At 36.8% G+C, this 12,207-nt stretch overlaps 1 pseudogene; it reads left to right on the top strand.

The window, feature by feature from the left end:
- The first annotated feature begins 954 nt into the window (after positions 1-954).
- LOC135631327 (uncharacterized) lies at positions 955-7,821 on the top strand (annotated as a pseudogene).
- The last annotated feature ends 4,386 nt before the right edge of the window (positions 7,822-12,207 follow it).

Genomic DNA, 12,207 nt, shown 5'->3' with positions numbered 1-12,207 from the left:
ATCGGCAGAAACCAGTGGCAGTCCTTCCTGTGAATGCTGGCCAAAGCTGTGCAGAAAAAGTACCCCATCACCAAGCACGAAGGCTTCCTGTCCATGGTCTTCCATTGCTTGTGGTCGTATCGGGACGCGAAACGAAGATCTCTGTGACCAGATGGGCGTGAAGAAGAAGATCAAGGTAGAAGCCTTGCCATGGGATGCGGCCTGGAAGCTGTTCACGGAGACGGCAGGCAAGGAGATGATCGACTCCCACCCGGAAATCGGGCGGCAAGCGGAAATATTGGTGAGGAAATGTGGTGGCTTGCCGCTCAAACTCATCGCCGTCGGGCGAGCTCTTGCGAGCAAACGATCTCCTCTGGAACGCCACCGGCCTCGTGCGTCACCGACGCCGTCGTTGGTCTGCCGTTCGTAGAGCAACCGGAGGAGGGGAGGGAACCGTAGGGGAGTCAAGCGGTTTCTGCGAAAGCCTCGACGCTGCGAACGAAAAATTTATACGAAATTAATAATTTAAAAGATAATAAAATTATTTTATCTTTTTTTATTTATATCTTTACGATTGATTTTTTTGATAAAATTAACGAAATTAGAATTAAATATTTTATTTTTGTAAGTATAGCATCTCAATATTATAGTTAAATACAGAGAGAAATATGTAATTACCCTATAACTTAAGGCAATTCTGAAAATACGAAAATCTAGCCCCAGGTTCCGCATCCAACGGGCAGGATTTGTCGGACTTTCTTTTTATTTACCACTGTGCCTTGTCGCTTTCTATTAAACGCATGGTTTCGTAACTCGGGGCAATTCTGAAAATATGAAAATCCTGCCCCAGGATCCGCATCCAACGGACAGGATTTGTCGGACTCCTCGCACCGAAGCGAGCATACTGCGATGGTGTCCTTCGTGGCCAATCAAACTAGAGTGAGTGACCGAGCGAAATCGTACCACAGGTGATCATACTCCTAACACCTCAAAGCCGTCGGTCTTCTACTCGCACACGGTGACGACTGGCTTTCGATTGGAGCACTCCCTCCATGAACTCCCTCTTCCTCCTTCCCAAAACCCTAGCTTTCGCCCCGAATCCCTCGTCCTCATCGTCCTCCAAACCAAATTCCCATTCCTCTTCGGCCAATGGAATTCCAATTATAAGTTATAGTCGTCGCGGAAACCCTCTTAAGCCATCGCTGCTCGAGCAGAGACCTCTTCTCAGGTTCTTGATGTCAATCCCCTTCCTTTCTGCTCATTTTGTCACCGAGATCTCGAATTATTTAGCGCGATTGCTAGGGGAATAATTGGAGCTGAATCTAATGGCGTCTCAGGTTGTGGTTGCACGATTGCTGCCATCTTTTGATTTCCAGCGTCATTGGGCTCTCCTGTGCCCTGTCTCTTCATCCCGCTGTGGCCGATGCCATTCGTCCACAGATTCCGTCGGTCTACCCATGCGAAGATGTCGACAGTTACTATAATGGTGTTAGTGTGTTACAAGGCGCTGCATTGATGAAGAAGCTCAATTCCATTGTCTCTCCCCACCAGTCACTAACTTACAGAGAGGTACTTTGTTTGTGTTTCTAGCAGGAAGGTTTGTCTGGTAGTAGCTAGTACTTGCAATTTGTCATGGTTGGACATTTCAACTTAGGTTTGGGATGCGCTCAAGATTCTTGATGCAGTTGATGTGGAGAACCCAGAAGCCTCCTCCGAAATGTAGGATATGTATCTTTGGTCGGAAATGCTACCTACTGTGATTTATGCTATTTAGCTCTCTAATAAAGGGGCACCTGCCTGGTTTGTTATATGCAGAATCGAGATATACTCATTGAGAGCTGTCCCAAAATCATTGGCAGGAAAGCCACAAGGATGGAACAGTGAGTCTAATCAATTCAGAATCAGTAATTTTTTCTTATTTATGGCTTTTATAATGATTCCAAGCACAAGAGATTGTATGTGCTCACCTCATAAATCACATAAAAGATGCTTCTTTCCTACTTGGAGAGAGAGAACTAGATCGGTCACCCCTTTGGTTGGAGCGGATTTGCCAGTGAATTATAGCCAGTGGGAGCATCCGAATCCCATCTTGTGTTTGAAGGAAGCTTAGCTGATCTCCGTTTGCTATGCAGCTTTTTGTTCAATTTCTCAGGGACATAATTTAGGGAGGAATCATTATTAGTTTTCTCCCCCAACCGATGGATCATATGCAAATTAGAAAGGATACTGGCGGGAAAATAAATGTGTTTAACTGGTTTTGTCAATTGCCTGTTTGCACTTGCATGTTCTGTGATGTAGTGGCAGTATTTTGGCACTAATGAAATTTTTAGTCAGCTAATACTTCATTCCTGTCATCACCTTAAAACATAAGCATTGAATGGTGCAAATATTGTTTGGAATTAATTGCACTGCTTCTTATTATTATTAACTTGAGGACACCATAATAGTCATGATAATTGAATGATGATAGACTGCTGGCTTGACTAATCCAGTATCCCCTCTGGAAAACGAAAGCAACATGCTTATTTTTATCAATAGTTAATTAGTGTAATGTCATACACGGTAAAACAATGTCTAATAGCTGCAACAATGTCATAGTTCCCATATTTCTAGACGCTCTATTATAGACAATTCATTTTAGAAGTGAAGTTCTAAAGACAATATCACTAACGAAATTAAAGTGTCTTACTTATTTTCATATTATTGCTTCAAAGAAACTCATATTTTATTTTCTTTACATTTCTTGTTCCCACTAATAAGAGTGTCAATTTTGTCTCATCGTAATGGTTCATTAGATTTTTTTTGAACATGTCAAAAGTTTGCTTGTTGCCTACTTCTACTAAGCATTAGGACTCCAATTAGGGATAGTAGAACAGGCAAGTCTTAGAGCATCTTGGAAGAAAGTAATCGGTCCCATATCTTAATGCATGAGACTCATGTGCTTCTCATATTTTCACTTGTTTTATTCTATTCTTGCAGATAAATTTCAAAAATTTCCATTAAGCTATCTAGCTGCAATGACCATTCTCTTTGTCACAGGAGAACATTTATGGCCTCGTTCTTATGGCTTAAGAGATGGAACATCTTTAACTGATTTACATAACATCCATCCCGCAGATGTCAATGGTAGGATGGTTTCTGAAATAATGATATTGTTAATGACATCTCAAATGAGATTCCTGTGCATCCATGCTTGCCGTGTCCCTAACAGCAGTTGCGCTGATTTCTTTTATTTTAGGAAGCATAATTAATTACATCCTGTCCCCGAAAAGGGAGAAAATTATCTAATATGGAGAACTTATCAGTCTGTGATTTAACCTTGACCAGCATAATGATGGAAAGCTATTTAATGATGTTAGAAACTTCTTAGTTTCACCTACAACAGCTTAACCATATTGATAGTAGATTTTCTCTCATTAGCAATATTGTGGTCCCCGATTATTGTCGATTCTGATTAATATAAGATATTCTTTTGCAGTGAACTCATCTAGGGGAAACAAGTACTACGGTGAATGTGTTTCTGTATCAACTCACTGTTCAAGACCAGCAAATAATGAAGCTGCTCCTGACACTGAGACAGATAAGAAAAGATGGGCACCACCTAGACAGGTTCATGTTATGTCCTTGAGATGTGTTAGGCTTTCTTACCTGCCTTCTATTATGGTCCTTGCATTGGGAAGTTGCTATTTTTTTAATTTGTGAAAACAATGACAAATATTGTGGAGTTGTCGTATCCCCTTATTAACCTATGCTGAATGTAGCATTAATTTGGTTTTGGAAATCTAGGTAAAAACATGACTTAATAATATTTAATTTTTAAAACATACTTTGTTATTTTGGAATATATCTGAATATAATTGGTTTTTCTTAATCTTGATATCTGTCTCTTTCATTCACTAAAAGACTCTATTTTCTTTATTTTTTAAGAAGTTGGCTTGGTATCTTTTTGGTGGTGTTTCGATCAAGATTATTTTAGTCTTATTGACAATCATCTAAGGAAATTAATCTTCTGTTTGGAAAACCAAGCTTCTCTTGTGAGGAGCTAAATTGTTTGCAAATTGATGGCCAAGGCAGAAGCTTACATAGGATAATGCATACACATCTTTCCAAGTTAAATTAGTGTTAATGGGTTTTGACATTAGTTGATGTATCTGAAAGGTTCATAAATTGGTAGGAGCTTGGCCTATAATTTGGCCCAAGATTAAGAGCACCTTATTCCTTTTTTGTTAAATGATACTGAGCTGGCTGCATACAAGAGAGTTCATCTGGTTGCTGTCTGTTTATATTTATTGAAAGAAGCACCTTATTCCTTTTGATTGCATAATGTTTATGTAATCAAGAAGGATGTGTTTGTATACGTTATAACATTTTGGTTGTTTTGGGCCAGCAATTAGTTAAGAAAGATGTATACACATAAAAGAACCCTTGTTTTTGCTGTTTTAAATTGCTTATATAGATGTGGTCTGAAAATGTTCGTATTATCATACTGAATAATACCGCTCGCTACGGGCGGTACTGTTGATCTAGCCCCGCGTCGAACTATACGGGGCTGTATTGGGCAGTAACGGTTGATATTTCTATCGTTACCGCTTGAAATAGGTCAGTAACGGTCGATTTCGACCGTCGCTGCCCGCTACTAGGCGGTATCAGCCTAGTTGCGGCGAGGGAAGAAGAAGCATCGAGGGAGAAGAGAGAGAAGGCGCTCGAAGAAGAGGGAGAATCGGGAGAACCTCGACGCTTTCCGATCCAGCGCCACCCTTCCTCGACGGTCCCGATCTAGGAGATAACGAAGAGGCAACGACTTGGTTTCTTCTTTGTCGTGTTCTTCGCTGAAGGCTGGAGACGTCTGCGGTCTTCGATGTCTTCGTCAAACACCGCAAATGAGAAGACTACGTTCTTCTCCTCGCCTGACACGACGAGGAGAAGAAAAGGAGGCGACATCACCGAGGCAGCGTAGGCCTCCTTTTTTTATTTTTTATATATTTTTCTATATTTATATATTTTTATATCTTAATTTTTATATTATATATATACGTATCGAGCGGTATGCCCATACTGTACCATATCGAGCAAAGCTCGATATGTCGGTACGATACGAAATTACGAACCTTGATTATCATAAGCATCATCGAATTATTCATATTTGTTTTGTTCCTTTGCTCGATATGTCGGTACGATACGAAATTACGAACCTTGATTATCATAAGCATCATCGAATTATTCATATTTGTTTTGTTCCTTTGCTCGATATGTCGGTACGATACAAAATTATGAACCTTGATTATCATATGCATCATCGAATTTTTCATATTTGTTTTGTTCCTGTTATAGCTGGTCTTTTCCTTGGCCTATATATTTTGAGCTTTTTGCAAGTCGTTGTAATCAGCAATTTTTGGTTTTCAGTCTTCTATTGAATTACTAAGGCTTTGTTTTCTCATTGCTAGTGATTTTATTTTTCTGAAAAATAGGTTAGGGGAGATATAGCAAGATCACTGATGTATATGGCTGTCTCTTATGGATTTCAACAGCCTGATGGGAGGCTGCCTCTACTACTTTCTGATTCACCAAATATTGGTAAGTCAAGTTGTCTCTTATGGATTTAGTCAAATTGTAGTTCACCATGTTTAAGAATTTTACACAGATTAACTGTAAATGGTCAAGTTATCTGTCCAATTCACTAGAGTTGTAAAATATTTCCAAGAGACAAGTGTGGAATTTATAAAATTTCAAAGTTTAGATGAATGTAGATGAAAGAGAATTCTTATGATGGTGTGAAGATGTACTGAAGAAACATATAGACATTGTAGTTAGAAGAGGGGAGATAATTAGTATTAGTGGTATGAGAAGTTAACGAAGACTAAAAAAACTCTACTATGATAAGGATTTAAATACTTTTATTTTAACAAAGGATATGCTATTTACAGGGCTCAATGTTAGCAAAGATATATGTGGCTGACCCCAAATAGTTGGGACTTCATGACTTGGTGTTGTTATTGTTTTTGTTGATGATGATGTATAGTTTTAGGTCAATCAACAGCTAGTATTTTGAAGATCCTATATAGGTGAATAATGAAGATGGTTAAGCAAATTTTTGGAATTCATACGATGAGCATGAGCTTACTACTTCAGGGTTGAATGTCTACTTAGCAAGTTCATAACTGATTTTTCTTTACTGTTTACTGAAACTTCCAGGCTGGTTATACACAATTTTTTCAGAACAATTTAGACATTCTGGCTTAAGGATCTTTGATACCTTTGCATTTTTGTGTTTATCCCATTGTTTTTTTTGTGTTTATCCCATTTAACAACTGTAGCCCAAAGCCTATATTTTTAAAATCCAACTAGCGCCATGAAAAGTTGTTGAGCTTTCTTTAGGGTTTTGTAATTACTTTTGAGATGGCGACTTTTATAAATTTGGACTCATGACAATTTGCTACAGTTTGAATGAGACCATTATAAAGTTATTCATTATACCAATGTATTCAGAAGCTTCTGAACTGGTCTTGTTAATGGGGAGAAGTTCCATTTAAATGAAAGAATGGTTTCTATGACACTTGGAGTCTCTTTTTATAAACAATTATGGTCAATCAACAGAACCATGGCCTGGTCATTGGTTCCTCTCTTCATCTTGAGAGGTTCTAGATTTATATCCTTGCGGAGGTGTTGTCAAGGTATTTGACCCAGGCAATTCTTCAGTGAGGAAATTCAATACAGAAAGAGAAATTCATAATGGGTCATTTAAATAGTGGTTAAGTTCTGCAATATATGAATCCTGCCTTCATTCTTTTGGTAGGCTACTTAAGCAATTATGCTAATTAATCAGAAATAATGAATTTGTAATTGTCATGATTTCGCTCAGTAGATCAATAGCTTGGATATAACTAACCTATATCACATGGCCCGAGATTCCAAGTCCAAGACATTAATCAGGATCACATGGTAAATGCCATCATAATCTTGCCACTTCTGATGTGTGGCTTATCGGTGTGTCACGGTAAGTGCCAAATTTCTGAGGCCGAATGTTGTAGCATGCAATTGTAAGATTGGATCCAAGGTTGTTTGGAGAAGTGAGTAAGACCAAATTTCTGATGTGGAATTTTGTAAAATGCAATGCTACCAAGTTTGGATTAAAGGTTGTCTGGTTGAGAGACCAAAGACTGAATTCCACCTCTCTCCCCAACCACTCAATGTGTATGTGTTTGTATGTGTCATTGTGCAGTTTATATGCAATTCCTGTATGAACAGTAATTGAAAATATCCTACTTGTACCGCTATATACCTTGATGGTTTCAGACTTCTTGTCACAAAGAGAGGATCATGAAAGTAATTTGCTTATATCTTTTTTATTTTTATGTCAGAAAACCATGAGATGGGCCTCCTTTCAATTACTACAGTGGAACAAATTTGATCCACCTTCAAGAATGGAGCAGTTGAGAAATGACAGAATATGCAAGTTATACCAGCACAACAGGAATCCATTTATTGATCATCCAGAATATGCCAATTTCATATGGAAGAATGTTACTTCAAGCAATCTTACTAGGTAACATCCCAATTTGAAGGCTTGGATAAATGAGTTCCATTATGACAATAAAGGCAAAAATCATAATGAGGTGTGTCTATCTATACATATTGTATTCCATTTTTCTTCTAAATTGCATATGAAGTTGTCTCCAAAATGGAATGTGTATACCTTTACATCTCGTATTCCATAATTCTTGTAAATTGCATATGAAGTTGTCTGCAAAATAATTCATCACCATAGCTTGAATAGGTTAATGTTGCTAGTAAAATTCTTCTTTACTTTCTGCATGATGCAGAAGGTTTTACCTTTAGTTTGAACCTTTGAGGTATATTTGAGCAAGCAAGAGAAAATTGTATGTCATATTCTATAGTAACATAAGACAATTAAATAACTCTATGACTCTACTTTTGATCTGTTTCAGAGTTTCTGTTAAACATGATAGACAAAATGCTATTTCAACAATACTAGAAAAAAAATAATTTGGCAGAACTTGGAATGTGGATTGGACTTGCCAGAAGTTTCATTTTGTCAAGCTGCAAAAGCTACAGCAGCTGGATGATCCGATTAACAACAGTGATTCATGTTTGACATGCAGAGCAGCCATTTCCTAATCATGTTGTTTTGTCAAAAAAAAAAACATGTTTTTTCCTCTTTCTGTGCAATTGCAACAGCAGCAATTCCTCATGTTACATTATAAAATTAATTATGTATGTCATTGCAGTTCATTGAGATTCTCATATTGTACAATGGTTCCACTGGTTGGATGCACTAGTCATTGTTGCTAGAAGATAAGCAAATTTTTAGTGTCAACGTTGATGCTTCTTTTCTATGCAGCCAACACTATCCTCCAGAATAGTCCTGCTTGACACGGAAGTGCCTAATTTTCTATAATTAGCTCATGTAAATTTGGATAGCCTTTAATCCAGAGTAGTCTTGCTTGACACGTAAATTATGGTATTCTCTACAGTCCAAAATGTATGTCTTATAGCCTTTAATCCATACTTCTCAAATGGGACAGCTCGTAAGTCAAATGAGTTGCAAGCCCATTTTCTAAATCTGTAGATGGCCCAACTTGATTAAATAGCTCAAATTGATTGCTAAAAGAGTTAAAGAGCATGCTAAAGTTCAAACTCTTAATTTTTCAGCTGGTGGATAGATTCAAAGAGAGAGTTAATTCAACTCTTTATTAGCTGCAAAGCAATAAATTTTATAGTTCTCATTGTATGAAGGATTGTTTTATGCATTAGTTATTTTTTTTGATGTTTTAGAGTTAGAAAGAGTTTTAGAATCTGATTGTATTTACAGAAACTTTTTGAGTTCTCTTTTAGCTTTGTATCTTTTTGGTTTACTAAAGAGTGGTGAGTTTTGTCTCTGTATTTCTTGGATATTTCTTTGAGTGTTGAGTCATTTATCTTCAGTTCTGTATTCTTGTTTAATATCTTCGGGGTGGTAAATTTTTTGTATCCTTTGATGATTTTAAACTCGATGGTGAGTTATTTATTGATTTTATGGAAGTATTATCTTGAGTTGTTTCTTTTCAATCCAAAAGATTTATTCCAACAAATACAACTATCAACCTTTCAATTTCCATTCCTCATTATCCCAATATCAATTTGGTATCAGAGCTAAAGGCTAGAAAACATGGTAAGGCGGAATGGAAAAGGTATAGTTGATGAAGGTAGTGGCCGTGAAGATGACGTCGAGTCCTTGAGGTTGTAGCTATAAAGATTGCTACATGGTCTATAAGAAAAGAATGAAATCATTGAAGAACTTTAGAGAAAAAACAACCAGCATGAAAATGATGCCTAAGAGTTTCTTTCTGGTGATGATACATCTCCTTACTCAAGGGAGTTAGGAAGATATTGAGCAAGGTATAGAGACCAAGACGAGTGGTAAAACAAATATAACTCAAAATTGGATATAACAGAGTTTGAAGTTAAAATTAATATTGATGACTTTATTGATTGGCTTAATACGATGGAAAGAATGTTTGAGTTTCATGAACCGCTAGAACAAAAGAAGGTAAAGCTTATGTCATTCAAACTTAAAAGGAATGTATTTTTTTGATGGGAAAACCAAAAGAAGTAAAGAGAACGTGAGAGGAGTAAGATCATGATATGGGAGAAAATAAAAAGAGAGTTGAAGAGGAAATACTTACCTGACAATTATAGGTGAGAGAATTTTCTTAAAATCCATGATTTCAAGAAAAAAAATCTTAGTGTGGAGGAGTACACAACGGAGTTTGATAATCTCATATTAAAAGGAGAGTTTGTGGAACCAAAAGAGCAAACCATTGCAAGATACTTAGGAGGTCTGAAATATGAGATTGATAAAGTGGTTTAACTCTAGCCATATTGGTCTTTGAATGATGTGAGCAAGTTGACTTTGAAAGTTGAGAAGCAACAGAAGTTTGAAAAGAGTTCTCGATACGGGTCAAAAGAAGATTATACGAGAGGAGGAAATTCTAAGCCTACTCTCTAAAGCAAGGTGGTGTTAAAGGTGCAAGATAAGGGTGAAGGATCTGCTGGCAGCAAATAAACACCTAATTCTTCTACCTCAAGTGGTTAAAAATGCTTTAAATCTCATGGTTTTGGGTATATTATTTCAGATTGTCTAAATAGGATAATTGCTACTTTGGTTGAAGATCATAGTGATGGAGGAGATGATGCCAACGACGAACCAAAATATAATGACGATAAGGAAGAACGTGTTTCACACTAAATGTACTTCTCATGGCAAGGTGTGCTTGGTGATTATTGATAGTAGCAACTTTGAAAATGTGATATCTTTAGAGATGGTGCAGAAGCTAAAGTTGGACACAATCCCTTATCCACATCTTTACCAATTATATTGGCTGCAAAAGGGGAATGACATCAGGATAACTAAAAGATGTTTAATTTTGTTTTCTATTGGCAAGCATTATAAAGATGAAGTATGGTGCGATGTTACTCCTATAGATGCTTGTTGGGTAGACCTTGGCATTATGATAGGAGGGTATTGTATGATGGCTACAACATACTTATTCTTTTAAAGTATATGAAAAGAAGATTATTTTAGCTTCATTACAACCTTGTGAAACTAGTCCACTAAAGAAGGAAGTTAGTGCTCTTATGACATATAACATAGTTATTCGTTTAAAGTGCATGAAAAGAAGATTATTCTAGCTTCATAATAACATTCTGAAACTAGTCTACCAAAGAAGGAAGTTAGTGCTCTTATGACATATGATAATGCAAGGGAGTACTAAAAAGGGGTGGTGATGTTTTGGCTCTAATAGTAGTAGAGGAGAATGAATAACACAAGGAGCCACCAGCAATCATGAAACCAATCCTGGAGGAGTTTCAAGATGCTATATCGAAAGAGATGCCACATGGCCTTCCACCTTTAAGAGACATCCAAAATCACATTGATATTATTTCGGGGGCTATTCTACCCAATAAGGTAGCCTACAGAATAAGTTCCAAGGAGCATTAAGAACTTCAAAGGTAAGTGAATGAGTTGGTGGAAAAGGGCTAATTAGGGATAGCATGAGTTCTTGTGCAATTCTAGCCTTGTTGGTGCCTAAGAAGGATGGTCTTGGAGAGTGTGTGGATAACCGCGCCATCAACAAAATCACAATTGATTATCGTTTTTCCATTCTAAGGTTAGATGATTTACTTTATCAATTATGTGGTACTTCTATTTTCTCTAAAATTGATTTGAGGAGTGATTATCACCAAATTAGAATGAGGCTCGGAGATGAGTGAAAAATAACATTTGAAACTAGGGATGGCTTGTATGAATGGTTGATTATGCCATTTGAGTTATCTAATGCTCCTAGTACTTTCATGAGATTTATGAATCATATACTTAAGTCATGTATTGTTTCTTTTGTTGTGGTTTACTTTGATGACATATTGATGTACAACAAAAGTGAAGAGTATATGAATCATCTTAAAAAGATCTTTCTTATTTTGAGGCGGCAAAAGCTTTATGTTAATTTGAATAAGTGTGATTTCTTTACTCCTAGTGTGGTGTTTTTGGGGTATGTTATTTCAAAAGATGGGATCATGATGGATTAAAGTAAGGTAGAGGCTATTCTTAATTGGCCAACACCAGTTTCATTGTATGATGTGAGTAGTTTCCATGGCTTAGCTTTCCTTTACAAAAGATTTATCAAGAGTTTTAATTCTATTGTTGCTCCAATTATCGAATGCTTGAAATGTGATAAATTCAACTGGACTAGTGAGGTTGATGATGCTTTTGAACTATTAAAAAGAAAGGTGACTGAAGCTCCTATCTTAGTTCTGCCTAATTTTTACAAGGTCTTTGAGGTTGAATGTCATGTCTCTAATATGGGTATTGGTGTTGTTTTGAGTCAAAAAGGAAAGGCCATTACCTTTTTTAGTGAGAAGTTGAATGATACAAGAAAGAGATATTCTACCTATGATAAGGAATTCTATACCATTTATAGAGCCTTATCTCATTAGTGTCAATATCTTTTTGCCAAGTCATTTGTCCTATATTCTAATCATGAGGCATTGAAGTTCATTAATCTCTAGCACAAGCTAAACAAGAGGCATGTAGTTTTGGTAGAGTTTTTGCAATCTTATAACTTTATTATCAAGCACAAATCTGATGTTCAAAACGTTGTTGCCGATGCATTTAGTAGAAAGCATTCTTTATTATCAATCATGAAAGTCAAAGTGGTTGGATTTGAAACA

The sequence above is a fragment of the Musa acuminata genome, chromosome BXJ3-2, assembly GCF_036884655.1.
Source record: "Musa acuminata AAA Group cultivar baxijiao chromosome BXJ3-2, Cavendish_Baxijiao_AAA, whole genome shotgun sequence".
Lineage (NCBI taxonomy): Eukaryota > Viridiplantae > Streptophyta > Magnoliopsida > Zingiberales > Musaceae > Musa > Musa acuminata.
This window is presented reverse-complemented; position numbering and strand designations above follow the sequence as displayed.